Source organism: Argiope bruennichi, chromosome 8 (genome assembly GCF_947563725.1).
Source record: "Argiope bruennichi chromosome 8, qqArgBrue1.1, whole genome shotgun sequence".
NCBI lineage: Eukaryota > Metazoa > Arthropoda > Arachnida > Araneae > Araneidae > Argiope > Argiope bruennichi.
In genome coordinates, this window is record NC_079158.1 from 16788178 (window position 1) to 16809954 (window position 21777).

Here is a 21777-nt window from a genome sequence, read left to right on the forward strand (position 1 = left end):
AAGAGAATTGAGTACACAAAAGTGAGAAGTATTTCCTAACAATTCTTATTTTCAAAGAGTAAAAGGAAAAAAATGAGATGTTGAGCATTGTGGAGTGTCATCCATTTGGTAAATGATTGATTAACTGTAAAAAAAGTATTAAAAAGACAAATAAATGATCGATGTTATAAACAGTGTTTGTGATTCTTAATTGTGCTGTGATAACAGATTGACAAATAGTGCAATTGTTTCAATGAATGAAGATTGTAAAATGGATGATAATTTATTTTATTTTTGTCTATTATTTATTTTCAAGCATTTATTTATGAAACCTCAATATTTCCAAATATTGAGAGAATAACTGACTCTATTGAAGGTATTTAGTAAGTAAGTAACCTGCAAATTTCAAAACGACGATCAAGTTTTTAAAATGAAAAAAAAAATTATCAATGATTTATAAATTTTTGAAGGATAATAGCTCCGCTTAATGCAGATCATTTTAATTCAATAATTTTATTCAAATATTTTGGTACTAAATTACTAGTAAATATGATTAATATATGTACTTGACAATCCATCGAAATCATATTAATACATTTTACCTGATTGTGGTGGAATGCAGATCATTATGATCCGAGCAATGGAAGCAAGAGGACGTATGTTTTCAGTAACCTTTCTTTAATGATCACATTTCACACAAAACAAACACAAAGACAAGACAAGACAAGACATTAACGCGCGCACTTCTCAGAACTGTATCTCTGCTCATTATAATAGAAATCGCAATGCACTATGGGATGCGTACCTAATCAGGCACCGACATCTATTACCCAAAAGAGACTTCTACATAATAAAATTTTCTCATACACTAAATTTTGTAGATACTGTGAATAAATATAATATGTCAACCAACAAAAACCGATAAAAATTAAAATCGACAAAATGGATGATTAAGTTAAAATATTGGATATTTCCTTTTTTCATATTGAAATAACATTGAAATGCACCAAAATTCCATTTCATAATACTATTTTGAAAATTAAAGAGATATTTCAAAATGAATATGACGCAATGCAATAGAAGCGTCCCAGTTTTTTCATTTGATTAAATAAGAATATCAGGTAAGAGATGATATATTGTATTCAATCCAATGTTTCTTTCTTATATTATTTCGTATTCATTTAAATAACCCCTTAATATTGTGAACATTATATTTCATATAGAAATGAATCGAAATGCATGGAAGTGTAATGGATTTTTATACCGTATACTATAAATATTATTATTTGTAAATTTGGATAAGTTTCCGTTCATGATCCTCCGATCCGCCATCGGAATGGAAGTAGTTCAACCTACATCATTATTATATCCATCAGTTTACTATTAGAGTCACCTTCACCAAGCTGTAACGTCTGTAAATAATTTGAACGATCGAGGGGCCGCGACATTAAATAAAAAGCACTCTGTGGTGAACGTAAATATTTCCTATTACAGTACGGTCCAGTTTTCCAAACATATGCCGACACTTCAGGAGCACGGTTCGTCATTGGAGTGAAGGCAGTTCAGCTCCACATCATTATTAGATCTAGGGAAGCGATAACCTGCTTACATATGAGTCAAATTCTCGTGGCCATATATAAGATATATCCCAGTGTAAAGATTTCGTGAATTACGCTTTGGAAATTCCTTGTTTACAGGCTGAAATTGTGTTTTTAAAAAAAGTACAAGCTACAATATTGTTCGATGAAGACCACCACTCAAATTGAATGATGAATTACAATAGTAACATTCAAATAATTTTAACTCTTTATTTTTCATATTAAACCTGATTTCTTAATTGAATCATTTGTATAACACACACGCACACTATTAAAACAAACCGTAATATCCTAAGAATTATGATCGAATTTAGAAATCTGAAGCTTTAATAATATTTATAATATATTTTGTCTCTTAAAGAATTCCTTCGTTGCACTTTTCAATGTATCTTTATTTCAATATATTATGGCTAAACGAAATACTGTTAAATTTTTTTTTTAATTTTTAGTCATTAATACATTTTATGATTATAATTATTATAGAATCTAAAAATCAATGTTTGTTAAATTGAATTGTAGATGGTAGCACTGTTAAAATTTAATTCTTGACGAAGTTAATATATTAATAGACATTTAAGATACCTAGTTTTATTAAAATAATCTATTGTTATCGTGTGCGAATAACTGGACAAAATTTCGAAACTTCGGTATCGGAGGAAATAAGTGAAAAATCGATTGTAAAATTCCACTCTTACAAACATGAAAAAGCGAAATCATGTAAAATGTTTTGAAAATGGATATACATAGAGGGGTAACCATAGTGGTATCACTTACCATGTATGTATTACCAGTTATGTAGAGGATAACTACCATATGTGGTGTTTAGTTTCGCTTTTAGGATTAACTTTGATCCCGATCTTAGGATGAATTTTGATCCCCGTTTCGTCCTAACACTTGAACCCAAAACCAGTACATGCTTTCTATCTCGGAAACCAATTATAGCTGAGTTTATCTTCCACCTTTAACTTGAATGAATATTTTCGATTGATTAAAAATAGATGACTGTGGGAGAAATAGCCCAAATCTTGCTGCTGAATTATTCACACGAGTCCACTCTCCTGATTCCTTCGGCTAATTTCTCTCAACCCCCCGGTAACGTAGATAATAAGGGCTGAAGCGTCTGAACTGCCTTCAGGTTGTGGACTATGGTCAGTGGATTAAGGGACTGCTGCTGCACCGAAGCATCACAGGGTCGAATCCGGACATTGGAAATCCATCAAAGGTCCAAATCCTGCGCGGCTTAACTGCCCAAGCGGTGATTCTAATGAGCCAACTACAGCAAGAGGCGGAATTACTTGGATGACAGGGAATAATTCAAAATTTTGTATACCTCTGGTGTAGCTTAGTTAGGAGAAATTGTAAATTAGAAGTTGATCTCGCTTATATAGGATTATTATTAATGTGGTCAACATATTGAATGGATGGTGTAATGACCAAAATTGTTTATTTTAGTTGACATATTGTAAAGGTAGTAGTCTCTTTATATGCTTCAAATTTAGTTTGGATCCTCCTACAACAAATGTTTTGAGGCATGGCAAATCTTAGAAAGGAGAAATGCTTTTACATTTACAGCTTCTGATGTCTTCGTATTAATATAGCGTCCTTGATATTAAACTATGGTTAATAATTATATATGTATATGCTTAATTATAAATGCAATGCATAAAGTTCTATTAGTAAAATTTTCGAAATGTTTATATAATTATCTAAACAATATTGTTTGCCAACGAATTCTCCCCGCTTTTGCGCATGCGTTAGGATCGGTTTAATTCGACAAAATAGGGGTGAGAGGAAATATGTAAGGTAGATTTGTTTACATTTATCAGTAAAGTAAATTCCGGAAATAAACACATCCCTAGGCTTCTCGCAGCTTAGTGAGATAGAATCGTCGAAAAGTGGTCATCTCAGGATACTGAAACGAATAGTACTCAAACATTAAGAAAAAATATTTTCAAGTCTTTTTCAAAATTATTTATTTATTCAATGTGTATAATTGTGAGAAAATTTAACTTGGCTTGTTTCAAATTTGTAACGATTTTCTCACTCCATTCAATTCCTGATTTCTAGGATCTTGAAAGTTTTGTACATTATGTGTTTTCGTTGTTAACATATTATTTTAATACTTTCATACAGAATACTTTACTTATTTGTCTTATACTTACTTATTTTTTAATTATTTCATTAAATTCTTTGTTTTAAATGAATTAAAAATATTTGTGTTCCATACAAGCACAGCAGGTTGAGAATTAAAAGGGAAAAAAAGATTCTACTATAATTATGATAACAAATTAAAAATTAAAAAGTCGAAACTAGTTTTTTCGAAATAAATTTCCAAGAATAAAAAATAGTTTTCAAAAACTTGAATGCTTTTAAAGTATTTTTTAATTTTTGCTTTTACCGAGCGCCATTTCTTTTCAAGGATATTCTTGAATTTACAATCATGTATTATTGGCACTTCAACAAAATTATTCATAGCTTTCTGAATCATTTACATTTGGCTATTCATTTATTCTCCCGAATATAGCGTGCAAAAATTGCAAAATCAATAGCTTAATGTTTCAGGAAGCAGATGAAGAGAAATCCACCGCCATCATTTACCTACTAGCTTTCGCCCATATGTCGGAAGCATATCATTTCGATTAAAATATAATCGATAAAGAGAATCGTATCGGATTTTCTTTATCACCAAACGCGATATTGATAGTCACGCACCAGAAAGAAATGAAAAACTGTATTTTTTTTTTTATTGTTCGTTGATTCCTTGTCACATTTACTTGAGAGAATAAATATTTATGTCTTTGATAGCATTTTTTTAGAAATATATGCAAAATAATACTTTAGATATCTTTAGAAACCAATTAATTAAGTCTACTATTCTCAGGTTCGAGGCATCTTTTAATTGAACATTAATTTAGCATGCAAGAAAGTATTAAAATTCATAAAATACTACTTGTAATGAAATAAAATTTTAAAACTAACAAGTAACTTAATATTCCACTAACCTCTTTTGATATCTGTAGAACTCCATTGACAAAGCTAAAAAATTTTGCATTTTGGATTTTTTTTGACAAAAATTTTCCATTCTAGTGTTAAAGCGATGGTCAAAATGCAAATCTTCTTTTTCCTATCGTGTTTTAACTTTTTTTTTTGTCATGTTTATAGAAAGATTAATAAGTTTAAAATAATTATAATGATTTTATAAAATATTAATATTATAAAAATCATTAATATTTTTATTATTAATAGTATAGTATAATATTATAAATATTAGTATTAATAGTATTAGTATTATTATTATAAATTTATTATAATATAGTTTATAATAAATTAAAAATAAGTTTTCATTTTCTAAAATTTATATTTTTTATCAAAATTTCGTAGATGAATTTAATTATAGTTATAATATTTGCTTGTATTTTTTCTCGATATTTTGTGTACGATAGCTGAAAAATAGTAAAAATTTCAAATTGTAAAAATGTGAATATTTTTATAATAAGTTAAGGATTTTTTTATCTTTAATAAGAGTCGTGGTTTATTGATTGCCACGTTTCATATAGAATATATATTAATTCATATAATAGAAGAAACAATTTTCATTAACATGTAAAATTGAATAAAGTTTTTACTTTTTATTCCGCATAAGGAAAGTGCAAGAAGCAAATTAACATCGTACTGATTAATCTTATTATTCTTGCGATATTTTGCAATGGTTTTGTAATTTATTTTTAATTTGTCGAAGTACAAGGGTATTGTTTTTTTAAATTATTATCTTGCTGTAAAAATGATCAAAATAATTAACGGCAGTGTAAAACTTTTAAGTTGTTTTGGGTGATAAGGAAGCCATTAAACTTTGCCAAATATTTCAAATTCTGCATTAATAAACAGCACAGTTGCAGTAATATTTAATAAGTTTTGTAATAGTTCTGTTCTGGAATTCCGAATTAATTTTTTTTCAAATAGCTCTACTCGCTGCATTGTAATTTTTTTACATCATTTATCAGAAGCTGGAGATACTTTCTTCATTTAAAGTCTTTTTTTAGCCACGATTCCTGCAACTGAAAAAATAATAAACCCATTTTTTTCTATGAATCAACAACTAAAAAACGCAATCAGTAAATCACACCATTACCAAATCCATAATAGGCTGTTATTACGGGAAAGAAAAATTTTATCTTAGTCATTTTATAAAAGCAAATAAAAAAAAAATTACAAAATCATATTTTTTGTAATGGAAACAGATATAAGGTCACATGACCATAAATTTGATTCGAATTCCATCGAAAATTTGCCTTGTAGATGAGTTTAATACATTTTAAATAACATATAATTTTGAATATCCTTGAATTAATGGGCGAGAAAGTCTTAAGACTTCTGAAAACCATAATAAAAATTTGTCTTGCTCCATAATAAAACATGAAAATTTCGTAATATATATTCCATTGAATTCGTTTAATCTATAAAACGGCCAATCTATCATATGTCGATCTATAATACGATCTCAATAATTTAGTGGCAAAAAGTAGAATTAGTGATTCCAGCGTAGTGGGTTCCTCGCGTTTTTTTTAAATTATAATTTATCATGTTTGTGTGGCTCATGGTGCTAAATTTATAACCAATAGTTTGCACATTCGCCTCTGTTACTCATCTCAGTGATTATGATTATCAGATGACCCCCTTCTTTTCTATCTCTTTAGTAGAGAAGGGGACATCTTATTAGATAAAAGTTTGATAGTTTTTTTGCTGTTCAGAACGCTAATAGGTCATATATGTATTATTAGAGGTAAAAGACTGACTGATTTAACTGCTATGGGTATAAGTTGCTTTACAAAACACTTTCGAGAATTTCACATCATTAGGAGAAACACTTCAATCTGCTATCCCAGCTTACTATTGCCTACATCGAATTTCCAGTTTTCGAATAGTACTCTTAAGAACGCAGCTCGGTTTTAAATGCATGGACGTCTTCCTCCAATTCAAATTCTTCAGCCATGCTTTGTTTTAACATGCGAAGCTTTTGGTGGGCCGGGTTATTTCTAGGGAAAGTGTAGCTACCCACTAATTGCATTTTAGAGCTGTTACTTTACAATAAATGACATTACACATTATTATTTTTAAATAAATAAAGTAATTTACTAATGCAATATTAAGAAGTATTTCTTGATGATATGACCAATAGAGCACCACAGCCTGTATGTTCATTAGTTTAGCTAATACTGCTAGAAAATGTGAGGATTTTAGTAATATAATCGGGACATTCCACATTCATAACATATCTCCCTGAATTACCTAATAATGAAGTGAATTATTCATGCTCTATTAATCCTTAATTTCAGGTTTTAATCACAGAATTAATATGAGAGTGGCCGAAGTAAAAGATAATGTCGCTGTTAGCCTAGCCGCAATGGGCATTCGAGTAATTATTTGGTGCATCCCTTAGGGATGTTACTGTCCGACGAAACAAAGGGGAGGTTTAATTATCTCCGAAAATCCATTCTACTGGCTCAGTGGGTGGGAATATTAGAGAACAACTAAATCCCAATTAAAGCTTGCAAGACAGTAGTGGTAAAAACAATTGCTCTACTCTACGAAATTATTCACTGATCATAAAATTAAATAAATTCGATTAGCGCTTTTTGATATGTTAGATTTAAAATGAATTAAAAAACATCGACACACTTCTTCAGAAATATATATATATATATAAAATTTTTATATTAATCAATTACTTTATTTATTTGTTTATTAATTTTTTTGTGTATTGTAATACTTTATTAATTCTTTGGCTAAATAATGATACTTTTATTTAGTAAGTATTATTATAAATGTTGAAATAATTATTGTCAAATTCACTACAAAATAGCACCATATTTTTAGAATCGAAATGCAATTGGGTTAAACATTTAATTGAAAATTAGGTTTTGAAAACTTTTAAATGATTTATTTTCATCAAAAGCATACGAGTGTTTAAAGTTTTAACATTCTAAGACATCAGGAAATGGTTAGAGCATCAATTACGAAAATGTATTCTTGCACACATGAAACAAATCTAGTTAAGTAAATATGTGTGTGAAAACATAACATCTAATTTATATAGTTATCAGTGTGGAACATGTATGATGATAGAAACAGATGTCTTGCAAAGATTCTATTCTATCGAAACCACTTATAATAACTTCAATGTTGACATCTGCAGAGATTTTATGTGTAAGAAAAGCGTAGGTAGATTTGCATCAAATGAACTACATTAGTTTAATAGTGTGATCTATTGTAGAAAAATAGAATAATGATATAATAATATAGCGTAAGATAGACAATGGGTAGTTAATGTAGTTAGTTGTTACATGTAAGACTTTAATGGTATGTTGTTTTTCAATGAATGTGATCTCATAGAAGTGAACTTTATTAATAATATTTTATATAAAAAAAACGAATATAATCTGACAATCGCTGCTGTGGTCTCTCCAAAACTTTCTCGCATATTCTCTAATAAAGGTGAATTTATATTTTAGACACGAATTTCCCAGCTGACTAGAAACAAAATTAGACCCAGAACTACAACTGCATTCACAAATCACTTACTAAATTAGATATATTTAAGTCATTAAGTTTTTCAGTTATCGCGTTTAAATGCATTTGAAAATACAGATGGACTTGTTAGATTTGGTTCAAAATTGAACAGTGCCTCCACTGTAGATGTTAAATATGTGCGCCGAATTTTGTTCATGTAACTGTCTTTGTCTCGTAGATATATTCAAACATCCAGACAGGCAGACTTCTTCTGAATATATTTTGCTGGAAATTTGAAAGAAATCTTTCATTTAGTGTAAAAACCGTGCACAAAATCTTATACGTCTGGCTCAAAATAGTTTGAATTATTTTTTATCGCAAACAAGCAGACAGATAGATAAGCAGATATTTTCCAAAATTGTGTTTTTCTTACTCAGAGCGATCTAAAAAGTGCAGATTCGCCAAAATATCGAATTCGAATTTGATTTGATGTTACATTACTTTAACAAATAACAAGCAAAAAATAAAAAGTAACAAGCAAACGAAATGATGAATCTATTTATTTATTATCTTTCTTGCGTTGTTTCTATACATATTTATTATTTATATCGATCACCTATCTATACATATTTCTTTAAGTCTTAAAAGCTAATATTTTTATATCTCCTCTATTTAACGGAGATAGAGGGTGTGGGAGGAAGGCAATTCGGGGAAATGTAGCCGCTGACGAATTTTCTTTGCCAAAAGTAAAGAAAAAACATGACTCCAAGGAATAAACTGTCTTTAGAGTTACTTAGTATCGAGCAGTCTGGGAATTTGCCATGTGATGACTCATTTCTCTAGCTTCTGCCCTACTCTTATTTGATACGGAGACTTTGATGATTCAACAAACGTCATCAACTAAAATACTCACTTCAAGGACTTGAAAAGTTTCGCTTTTTGGAGTATAATAAAGCAGAAATTACTTACGTTTCTCTATTTCTTTAATTAAATATATTTTCTGAGATTTGCATCAGAATAATTTAGTTTTCATATATATAAATTTTTAGAATTTTATTGTCTTTATGCAGCTTCTCTTTAGATCTCTAATTAACTTGTTCACATTATTATTCCCTTCTTGTGAAGGATCACGACTTGTGTGAACGATAGGTTCATTGTTGCATGGGGAGGCAAGACAGATATAATAAACCTAACGGTCCACTATTTATTTACTTTGTCTTATTGGTGAGAAAAGATTCTCAGTTTTGAGATCGGAAACTTACCAATGAATATGTAACATGCATGTGGGATTCTTGCAATTAAATATTCAATCTCAAGTGAATCTTCTTTATATTGATACTGCATTAGAAGTGTAGAGAAAGCTTCACGTTCATGCAGAAATAATCATTGTATAGTTGCAAAACGGACTTTTAAACAGATTCAGTTTTGAGATGGGAAACTTGTCAACTTTCAATGAATATGTATCATGCATGGGGAATTATTGCATTTAAATATTCAATACCGAGTGTATATTTCTTATGCTGGTACTGCATAGAAGTAGAAGTATAAAGACGAAATGTCTTTGTCAGCTGACTTCTCTTCTAATTTACGTTCGTGTAAAAATAATCATCCGCAGTTTCAAAACGGACTCAGATTAAATCAAACTAAATATTGCCAAAGCTTTTGCCACATTCTTTATTAACGTTACGTTTTTCCTCGCATAATATCAGATCAAAACGATGCACAGTTTTAATAGAATAATTCAGAAATTATTCAGTATGCATTAAAAATTACTTAAAATGATATGAATTTTTTACTGTTTATTCATTATTGCTTTGAAAGTGAATAATTCTAAACTAGCTTTTTTTTTAATTATAGGTTGTGTGAGGAATATTAACATGTTTTGATTGGATTTCTGTTTCTAATTTGATTCATCGACTTGAATTGGTATGTAATCTTTACCATTTATGTTTTTTTGAACCTTTATAATTCATTAGAGAAGGTACAATTTTTTAGAGAACATCCTCAGAAGCCATAACGTGTGCTATCTTTTTTATTCTAAAATTCTTTGCACACTCGGTTTGCAGTTCGTCTCAAATGGATTAAGGTTTTTGAATCTTTTATAATAATAAATTTGTAAAAATTGTAGAAATTTTATTTTTTAAAACAATAAATAGATATAAATTCATTAACTAATTATGAATTGCGTATGTATTAATTAATGTTTTATTAAAAATAACACCCGTTCTTCTTTTCACATCCATTTTTTTATCAGCAAAATCATCTCTCCATATACACAAGTTCAAATTTCACAATCTTCTTTTCCATACTAAAAACACATGATGGACATCAGCTTGCATATTCAAGAGTATTAATTAAAGAATTTTTTTCTTTAAGCAAAAAAATAACTTATTTATAATATAATTTTAATTATAAATAAGTTAAGGAATTAACACAAGTCCAATATTAAATGACATGTGGAATTTTTTAAATGATTAGAACGTAATAAATCAAATACCTGTGATAACTGAATATATATATAATTACCTTTATTGAATAATTTATTAACCGTGTTACCAATAAGACAAAGTATTTGGAAAATAGTGAGATTTAGTTATTTATTTAGTCATTCGGAATATTTGAGCAAGGAAGAAAAAGAAATAAATGAAATTGTAAGGGATGATGTTAAATTAAAATTGATTAAACTAAATTAAAATAGTTATTAATTAATGAATAAGTGAATAAGTAATGAGCGAATTGTAATTACAACAAATTGAGATTTAAATCTCTTTATAAATAGAACGTGGTAAAATATTTTGATGATTAAATATGTAGTTAAATACTATTCTAGCTATATTACTTTATCAATAAATAAAACCGTACCTGTCACTAGGGATTGCAATACCGGTATACCGGGATACCGAATACCGGTATTTTGAGCCATTTGTACAATTTTGTAATACCGGTATTCACAAGTTGAAATACCGGTTTTTCGGTATTTAATAGAAATTTTTAAAATTGTCTCCACTATATGTTCAGGGATCGCCAACATAGCAAAATAGTATATGTCTTTGTTTTTATGTCTCCCTAACGAGCGAAATTAATTAACTAATTTATGGCTTAATTAATTGCTTAAATTTGAAGTAACGAAACATGGATTATCCCTGAAAGAAAATATTGTATCCATAACGAGTGATGGAGCAACAATTATGAAAAAAGTTGGAAAATTGATTGGTGCAAATCAGCAGTTGTGCTATGCATATGGAATTCAATTAGGAGTAATAGATGAATTATATCAAAAATATAAAGAACAGAAGAATCCAAATACTGTGGATATAGAAACTTCGGATTCCAACTTTGAAAAGAGTAAGAGTGAGAGTCATATTGACAATGAAGATAATGACAATGTAATTGTTGAAGAAGATATTGCTAATGAGGATGAAATATTAACCTATCAAGAATTGTTTCCTATCATTTATAAAGTTCGAAAAACTGTTAAGATATTTAAACGTTCCCTTATAAAAAAGATATAGTACTAAAATATATACTAACTGAAAATAAAACAGAATATATGTTAATATTAGATTCTAAAACACGTTGGAACAGTTTACTCCTAATGATGGAATGATTTTTGAAACTGAGAAATCCAATCCAAAAAGCAATAATCGTCTTAAACCTGTAAATTAATTTTTCAGATATCTATCCAGAACTATATCAGCTCTACTTCCAATAAAACTGACTATTGAAGCATTATGTCGGAGAGATTCTAATTTATTAACAGCTAATGGAACAATAAATTTAATGTTGCAGTCACTGAAAGAACAGCGCACATTAGTATCTGAAGAATTATATATTACATTGAAAAATCGCACAGAAGAAAGGCATACCTAAATAGAAAATGTCTTATGGTATTTACATACTTCTAATGATTTTAAAAATGAAAAGAAGAAAAGAAAATAACCAATTCAAATCTGATTAAGTTAGAATAAAGTTTCTTAAATTTTTTTTCCCACAAACCTATCCACATTCAGAATTCGGTTCAATTATCGAAGATTATGATGTCACTACTGTCGATAGTGAAAAGGAATTGTCTCTTGAACAAAAATTAGAATTAGCGATAAATAAAAAAATTTCAACGAACCAAAATACAATACAGAAATCAGCTATATCCAAAACCATCCGACGAGAAATCGATTTATTTGAAGATGAGGGATTTAGAGGTAAATACTTGGAAAAAGTATATCGCACATTGCTAGCAGTATACCACCAACTAGCGTAGATGCCGAAAGAGCGTTTTCGACAGCTGGTAATTTTTACTCAAAATTACTTTTCAGGCTTAATGACAGAACAATTGATGCATTATGTTTTTTTAGATCACATTTCAAAAATTTGTAATAGTACCACAAACTGAATAGTGATATTTACATTTTTTTTGTGATTTAAATAAATAAGATGTTTCTTTACTTTTTTGTGATTATATATTGTTATAATTTATAAGTTACAAATTATTTTTTGTGATATTTACACTCTCTAACAAAACTGGCAAATAAAAAGAAACACCTGTGTTGTCTTTCTTTTTCCAAAATTTCTAATACCGGTATTAAAACCGGTATCCCGGTATTAAGATTTAAAAAATACCGAATACCGGTATTGAAATATTGGTCCGGTATTGCAATCCCTACCTGTCACCACTACCTGTGACAAAGAGAGGGGTTAAAAATACTTTCGTCTTTTTTTTTATTATCTGTGTATGAAATAAAAAAAAGCGAAGTATAAGATACGAAAACCAAATTTCTATTTTAATGTCTGACGATTCATAAATTTATTAATGCTTAAATTGACCGATTTATCGGTGTGCGAATAAACCTATCTATCGGTGTGCGAATAGATTTATATTGATTTATCATAATTTCCCTTCACAGACCAAACTAAAGATAAATGTTCATATTTTCTTTCACCATTTCATTAGTGTGTGCGTGCGAGCGTGCGATTTATCCCTACGGGAGACCGATTATGAGTAGAGAAAAAGCAATAACAGATTCGTCAGTCTACATCGCGATACAAGAGCAAAGCGATCGAAATTTTTCTCTTTAATGATTTTACTATAAGATTTTAATATGTATTTATTTGCCACAGGTCGGTTTAGGCAAGGGAATCTTGGGTATCATTGAAAAGTAAATGTGAATGCTAAAGATTTATGTTCCTTTGTTTATGATGTGGGAACTACAGATTCTGAAGTTTTTTTAGACGCAGGATAGAATTAAAAAAAGTGGGAATTGGATCAGGAAAAAAGAGCACATTTTAGAATGAAGTTAAAATGGGTTAAATTAAGATAAAAAGTAATAAAGATTTAAATTGCATTAAGAGATATCATTACATCTACCCACCCACCCACCCACAGATGATCGCAGATTTATAATACACTTTACAAACATTTAAAAAAAAAATCTGTCACTATTACCATTGGCCCTCGAGGCATTTACTTAACTTCGTGGCTGGAGAATCCTGGATTATGGCTTACTTTGCACATATATATTTAAAAAATGAAACTTCTTACTATTTCCGTTAGATCTGATGCCAGTTATTCAATTTCGTCACTGGAGGATCCTGGATTATGGATCACTTTGCATATATAATTTGTCACGCTTTCCGTTGGACCTCGTGGCGGTTACTCCATGGTTGGAGATTCGCTGGTTCGTGAACCGATTCTACAGAAGATTTGCCTTATACTTCTAAATGTTACTTTTTAAATCAATCTATGATCAAAAGTTTTCACATTGATATAGAATGGAAATCTCGATAAGGAGTGCCTATCGGGAGTCGTTATCGTTATAAGACTACGATTCCATATCTCGAAAGCAGCCTCAAAAAAGAACGCTAATGTAATTGAAGTGTAAAATACTTTAAGTAGCAATGGAAAAGACTATTTAAATTATTGAATACTATTTGTAGAATAATAATGGGAAAAAAATATAATCTATTAAAACCGAGGGAACTTTCTCTTTTAAAGAAATATTGATAACCAATTCCAGCACATTCATATATTTCTTCATTCTAATACTTCAAGTGCATCTATCTTGCTCACGAACTTGCATAGAAGAAATAAAGAAATAGTTAATGTCCTACGAAATAGAAGTGTACTTTTTTTCTTTTCTTTTCTTTTTTTTTTTTTTTTTTTTTTTTTTTTGCAGAAATTAATGTTGAATTCCCGATTTCCTGGAATTTCGCTAATGCTTCTTGGATTTTACTCCGCAGGGAGAAAAAAAATTGAAATAAAAATAAAAGGAGTGCATCGCAATCCAATGGGTGGAAACAAATTTTCGAAATGCAGTCATTCTTGGCACTTATTCCGCTTTTCCTAAGCCATTTTTCGTCATTTTTTCTGCAGTGCTTCTAATGAAAAGTGCGCGCACTTATTTTTAATCTTTTAATGGCTCTCGAGGGAAGTTTCTTTTTTGTCTCACTGGCATCGCCTTCCATAGTTAAGGATTTTTTTTTTTCTTTCGAATTTTTGCTCCGTTTCCAAAGAATAAAGTTTAACCCTTTTTAAGGATAAGCATAAAGGTACATTCCATTAAAAACATATAAACGTCGGATATAATTGTTCACAACGGTAAGTATTATTTAATCGAACGTTTTCTTTAAATTTCTGGGAACTGAAAGGCGATTCCAAAAAGATATCTTGTCCTTCTGTACTGAAGAACGCCTCATGTACAGATAACTGCAGCGCCCCTCCTCAATATTTTTCAGAGCATAAGCTAAATCATTGATTTATGTAATCTAATATTTAAAAATCTCATGTCACGGTCTTTGTGTTCATACTCCTCCGAAACGGCTCGACCTATTTTTATGAAATTTTTTATGCGTATTTGGTAGGTATGAGAATAGGTCGTAAAGTATATTTCATAACGCTAGGTAATTAGGGTGTTCCTATCCACGTTCAACGTACGCTGATGAGATCAACACTTGCCTGAAATCATCGCCACTGTGGGGTAATGTTGAAAAAGTCCAGCTAAAAATAAACATGCACGTCCAAATGCTACAAGATCCATCTGCTGACACATTCTCGGACCAATTGTTAGATATAGGCGATGGAAAAGTTGCTGTCTATAAAAATACTGGATGCATAAAATTGCCCACTAATTTCTGCACTGTCGTTGATTCGCAAAATGCTCTCATTGACCGCATATTTCTCTATGTACTTACAAAATACATAAATCGTGCTTGGCTGGCAAAAAGAGCTATTTTGGCAGCAAAAAATGTGGACGTCGACGATTTAAACTTCAAGATACAGCAGTCGTTGCCAGGCGACTTGGTATCATACAAATCGATCGATACAGTTTGCGATGCTAACGAAGCTGTAAATTAGCCAACAGTGTTTTTGAACTCACTGGATTTGCCAGGCATATCACCACACCTTCTACGACTGAAAGTGTGATCTCCGGTTATTTTATTTCGGAATTTGAATCCAGTATGGCTGTGCAATAACACGCGATTGGTCATTAAAAAATTGATGAAAAACGTTATCGAAGCCACCATTTTGAATGGGAAATTCCGAACCGAAAATGTTTTGCTGCCATGAATTCCAATGATTCTCACAGACGTGCCAATCGAATTCAAACGCGTTCAATTTCCTATTAGATAGGCATTCGCAATGACAATCAATAAGTCACAAGGCCAAACGATTTTTGTTTGCAGCTTAGATTTGGGCACACCATGTTTTCCACACGGACAATTAATTATACGTGGCATGTTCTCGCGTGGGCAAACCATCGAGCTTATTTGTGTTGGCTAAAAACGGACTGACAAAAAATATCGTACACTCAATTGCTCTTCGAAATGAATATTGATTTTCTTTATTTCATTTTTATACTTTAAGATAAAAAATACGTTACTTTTTTCACTTTACGTTTAACTTATAAGAGATCAAACAATGTGTATGTTCGTTACGTTAATGAAATACAGTGTATTGAGAAAATGAATGGTTGGTGTTTTTATCGGCGATCATCGTCTACAGCACTCCATTCCTCTTTCTGTCATAGATCCCAACCCCACACACTTACAATACATTCGTTATTTTTTAATTAATAACTAAAATATTCACTAGAAATAATTTATATGCAGAACAGCATTTGCAGGATCAACTATTATTTTATATGATATTTAAATCCATCGACATTTTACCTCTACCGCTTCTCAACATTTTTAACCTTCAATAGAAATTCTGAGATAATTACGGCAAAAAACAGGGTTCTTATTTCTTGAATTAAAAAAAAAAATAGATATAAAGAATCACAAAATGGCGTGTTCCTTTAACAGCTTTCAGCCTGATTAAAGAAGCATAAAAATTTAAGTCCCCATAGACTTCAAAAACGGGATTTTATCCAGGTTTTCTTTTTCAGCGATTTTTTTTTTCTTTTTAAAAATACGAAAATATTTTTTAAATCAAAGAAAACTCATGAAAAATTATAAAATTAATTAGAGATAGTTCTTTAGTATTGAGATATGAATTTTCTTTCGTAATCGTTAGAATTTTTCTGTATTTACAAATGCTGAGAAATCGGTAGAAAGATGCTATCAAAATATCCGGCTACCCAATTTTTATCCTGTATAATCCTGTGTCATGATTCATAGTTAAGAATACATTATATTGATACCTCTCTATCATTCTATTTATAAGCCATGAAATGGCATAGCTTCCATTATTTTATTTGGCAGTTTTTATTCAATGCGGAACAGTTCAGTTGCACACTTTAGCTATACAGTTGAAGACAGGTCATTGAAATCCTAATTATTTTTATTCTTTGAAAAATATCCCGATATATCTGAATCATTACGCCTAGTAATTTTATAAAGTTCATAGAAAATAAAGGATATGTTACATACATTTGACTTTGCCATTCGACAATAAATAATAAAAGCGATTTTTTTTGTCACACATATCACGTAAATAGATAATAGGTTTCTCACCATTGTTTCTTTCCCAATTTATGGAGTATATAGAAAAATCAGAATCATGTTTTTAATTTTTAATATAAAATAATCATATAGGACCTAAGATTGTTATGAATTTAAAAATAGAAACAGAGGCCATAATTTTAAAAATTTCGATATATATATATATATATATATATATATATATATATACACAAACTGAACTGATATATCGAAAGTTATTCCATAAATGAATCATAATTATTGCCTATGCATTCCCTTTTACTGTAAATACAAGGTGGGCAAAAAGTCCATAAAAACTTTAAAAACTTATAAAACCCAGAAAATTAAGCAAAATAAAAAACGGTTTGCAGATTTAGCATCGATAAGTCACGGGACTTTTTTAAGATCATAAAAAATATGTCAAAAACAGCCAATAGGTGGCGTTTCGTACAAAACTGAAAGAAAAGACACCAAAATAACAAAAATAATGTTACCAAATCATTTATTATAGCAATATTGCTCCATATGTCCACCATCACAGCTTGCAGACGTGTCATAAATCCAGCAGCGGCAGAGTGCAGCATTTCCGGCTGTATACATGACAGCTCCAGGCGTATTTTAGGTAAGGTATAGAAACTTACAACGTCTGCTAATGTTAACTAACGTCGCCATGGAGCGAAAAAGGAACTTCGTCTGTCCATAAGATGTTAAAGACTCAGGAAGGATCTTATCCAATTTTGAAGAGAGTCCATCTCACAAATGCTTCTCCCTTTACGTATCCGTCGATACAAGTTCATGGCAAGACTGTAATTTGTATGGATACTGATGAAGAATTCCATGAAGAATGTTACGTATCGAGGATGGTGGTAAACCCAATCGTCTGGCAGCCTCCTCTGCACTGCTAATCCTTGCAGCGGATTCTGGCGCTAATGTTTCCATTCCGGCTGCAACGCGCGTTGATCGTATCTGCTTAGACTTGGTTGTCCGGATCTTACTCGATCCGCCAGGGATCCACATTTCCAATCAAGTCGTTCGTACCAGCGCCATCTGTCGGCTGTTTTTTAATTTTTTTTCTTATCTTAAAAAAAATTCCGTGACCTATCAGTGACTTAAACCTGCAAACCGTTTTTTTTTTTTTTTGGATATTTTTTCTGGTTTTATCAATTTTTATATTTTTGCCCACTCTGTATTTTGTTCTATAATTTAATGCAGTAGAAAATCTCTTATAAATATCTTTAAACCTAGAAAAAGTAGACTAAGAGTTTTTGGTTGTTAAGAAAATATAGGTATGCATTTAAAGCAGATATTTTCTAGTTTATGAAAAAAAATTTGAAATATTATTATTTTTGGGCATATTTATTAAATTTGACTTATTACATAATTATAAAGGTGGAATTTTTAATCGATTCTTCATTTATTTGCAGAAGGGGTTAGCCCATTGAGATTCTGTTCATCTGTGTGTTCTCAATAACCATTGGTAGCCCCTTGAAATCACGTTCATATGTGTGTTCTCGATAACCATTCACTATTTTTTTTTTTAAATTTCGGAACTACGATTAAGTTAAATTTTTATTCTTTCGTATTGAATTCGAGAAAAAAAATGACTTTAAGACTTCATAATATTTTAACAATAAATTTTAATTTAAATGACAAAGAATATAAAGTAATAAAGATTAATATAGCTGTACGTTTAAGTACAAAATTAAAAGGGTGACTGAAAAATCGATTTTACGAAATTTATTATCATTTGTTTTTCGTACGGTCTCTCACATATTTGTATTACCTCAGCTATTTAATTTATCCTTATATGTGTCAACCACTTCTCTCCCTCTCTCATTTTTTTTAATTTGTTTAAATGCTCTCCAAGACGTCATCTCATCCAACAGCCGTCATTCTAGGGGACAAATTATGAAATATTAACTTTCTTGAGGGCGTGCCAGTTTATTTGAAAACTTTCTTGGCTGTGCTCCACTTCCCGAGGTGAGGTTGAAGTTTCATTTCCAGCGATATCTCCCGATTCTAGAAATTCGTAAATCACTTTTATTCCTTGACTTCTGAAGTTGCCTACTTGGGCAAAAATAAATGTTTGAGTGCTTTAAACAATAGCAGTATTTTGTCTAACACAAGTGCTGAGTGCTCCACAGTTGCGTTTTCTCCAAAGAAAATCGAAGCAGGAAGATCGATGAATGCTGACAAATTTGTTGATGCTGACAAAGAGAAAGAATGGCTGCTTTGAAAATCAGATCAATGATATGGCACGGAATATATTTTTATTCCGATATTTTTTTACCTTCAACATTGTTTCCAGTTTATTTAGTTTAAACATTTGATAATTAAGTTTTGAAAGTGGTAAACATATTTAAAGAAATAAAATGAAGCTAATTTGAGAATTCTGATAGTTTAAATATTTAAGAATAAAAGTATTTATTATTAATAATTTATTTATTATAAGACCATTTTAAATATATGAATAAAATTATATTCAGAAATAGGAGACTATTTGAAGTGAGTCCATTTGTTTCTCTTTAAAGACAATTTATGCATCTAATTGCTCACATTTTTGTGGACATTTGTGAATTAATTATTTTCTAGCAAGTTCATTTTTAACATGCTAATGAGCAATTTAAACTAGTCAATTTCGTTTGATATTTTTTCATCTTTTAAAACGTTTGATGAATAATCCTTTGCAATGACCGATTTGAACATTTGTCGAATAATAAGTTTCGGCTAACATACAAAATGTCGAAATCCCATTTGACTTCAGAACTGTTAATTTATCACCAATCATTCATTTGCCGTGTGAAATTAGAACCAAAACAGTTAACTTGTTTCGTCCCCCCCCCCCCATTTATTTGCCGTGTGCCATTAGAACCAAAACAGTAAACTTGTTTCAGGATTTTTCCCCATATTTTGTTCATAATGTCCCTAAGAAATGATGTTAAAAACCAAATTATATTTTCCCTGGTTCTAATGGCGCGATTTTTATATCAGTTCTTCTCCCAACTATATTACATACTAGCCACATTGGGCAACGAGCAAACTTGCTAAGAGTAACGTTCTCTAAAAATTTTAATTCAATATTTATAGGCCTTCGTATCTAAATAACGTCTCCTGCTAAATAATTTCAATAGTCGCATAACTCATATTATTATAGAATCCTTACAATATTTTATTCGTTGCACTATCTCATATGCCGAAAGATTTAAATTTAAATTTGAAATGAAAGAAATAAAACTTCAATGAATACGAACACTTTTTTTCTGAAACCAAACATATTTTTTTTTAAATATGGCTGCAGAAAATCGAATTCTTCAGCACTGTAACCTTATGTGTGCCATAGAATTTTTAAAAAATAATTTATGCAGTATTTCAAAAAATTATTCAATAAAATGTCTCTGATTCATCTTACATTCAGTTTTACCTTCAAAAAAACTTTGAATGTGGGAAATAATATTTTATTTCATTTCAATCAGTAAATGCATTTCTAAAAACAATTATGAAATCTAAATTTTCTTTCTTTCGACCTTAAAAATCATATTCAAAAAATTATCTTGACAATTAAACTTTCAATCTTTTGCGATCAAGCCTAAAAGAGTTATAAAGCTTTGAATATCGTTAGAATAATTAACAATTTCATTATTTTATCAGTCTTGGGGAAACCCAAACGCTGCTTGTCGTATTTTCTTTAAGATGATCGTTGGAGAAGTCTAAAATTGCATGTTTTTAAAGAACACAGAAATTCAAAGTTTTGTAATTCAGTCAGTTTTAATTGCAACAAAGTAGGGAACTATAGGAGCATTATTAGGGTATCAAGAATATTTTATTAAATAGTAGCCGCCTTTGGCGACCAGCCGGTTCGCCGTTCTTAATGCTTGTTAAAATTTTAATAATTAAATATTTTATGTAATTCCTATTTTAATAACTTCTTCATAAAAATATTTTAAAACTTCAAATTTTGATACACATATAATTTACTCATAATATTATAAAGGCCTTCAGTCATAACGTAATATGTATCTCTCTGATTTTCTGATAGCTCTCGTAGAATTTGTGTTTTAAGTTAAAGTGGAAATGATTAATCTGCAATTAATATAATAATATTTTTTTACTGAAAAAAAAATATTTTATAATATGATTACTGAAAACAGAGTGACTGAGTATGTAAACCTTATGGGCACTAAAGAATATCTTTCTTTCTTTATGTTATATCTCAAGAATTTGTCAACAAAATTTTCTCAGATTTATCATGAGCAGATTGATTCATTAACAATGTTTAATTTTAAATGCATCAAACACTGAGAAAATAAACAGAATCGTTTAAAATAATTGGTCAAAAACAGGTTAAAAAACTACTTATAAAATGTTGTACTTAAAAATATAAGCATATACAAAAATATGTAATTAACATAAATACAATTTAATTACAAAAGCATACAGCTAACCTAAAAATAATTTAAATCAAGTCCGCATCCGTTGAAAATAGTTGTCAACAATCGGAACACAATGCCCATGCGTGAATTTTCAACGTCAGATATGGTAAAGCAAATGGTTGAATTTTTCTACGCCAATTGAGGTAACGCTATGCAGATTAGAAATTTTTAATTTCCTCTATTCTGTTTTATTTTAATTCAAAAGTACTTCAGAATGAAATGAAAGATCGATTCATTAACAATGTTTAATTTTAAATGAAGCAAACATTAAGAAAATAAACAGAATCGTTTGAAATAATCGGTCGAAAAATGTTAAGCCTAACCTTATTAGAGTGGGAAAAAAACTG

The 21777-nt window shown here is 29.9% G+C and overlaps 1 protein-coding gene across 2 annotated transcripts in view; it reads left to right on the forward strand.

Moving 5' to 3' along the window:
- LOC129981382 (cytoglobin-1-like) overlaps positions 1–21777 on the forward strand; it is a 201702-nt gene that overhangs the window by 116766 nt on the left and 63159 nt on the right. For both annotated transcript variants that reach the window (XM_056092213.1, XM_056092214.1), the window contains exon 2: positions 9942–10010. The gene's annotated coding sequence lies outside the window, so the exon portion shown is untranslated. The remainder of the gene's footprint in view (positions 1–9941; positions 10011–21777) is intronic.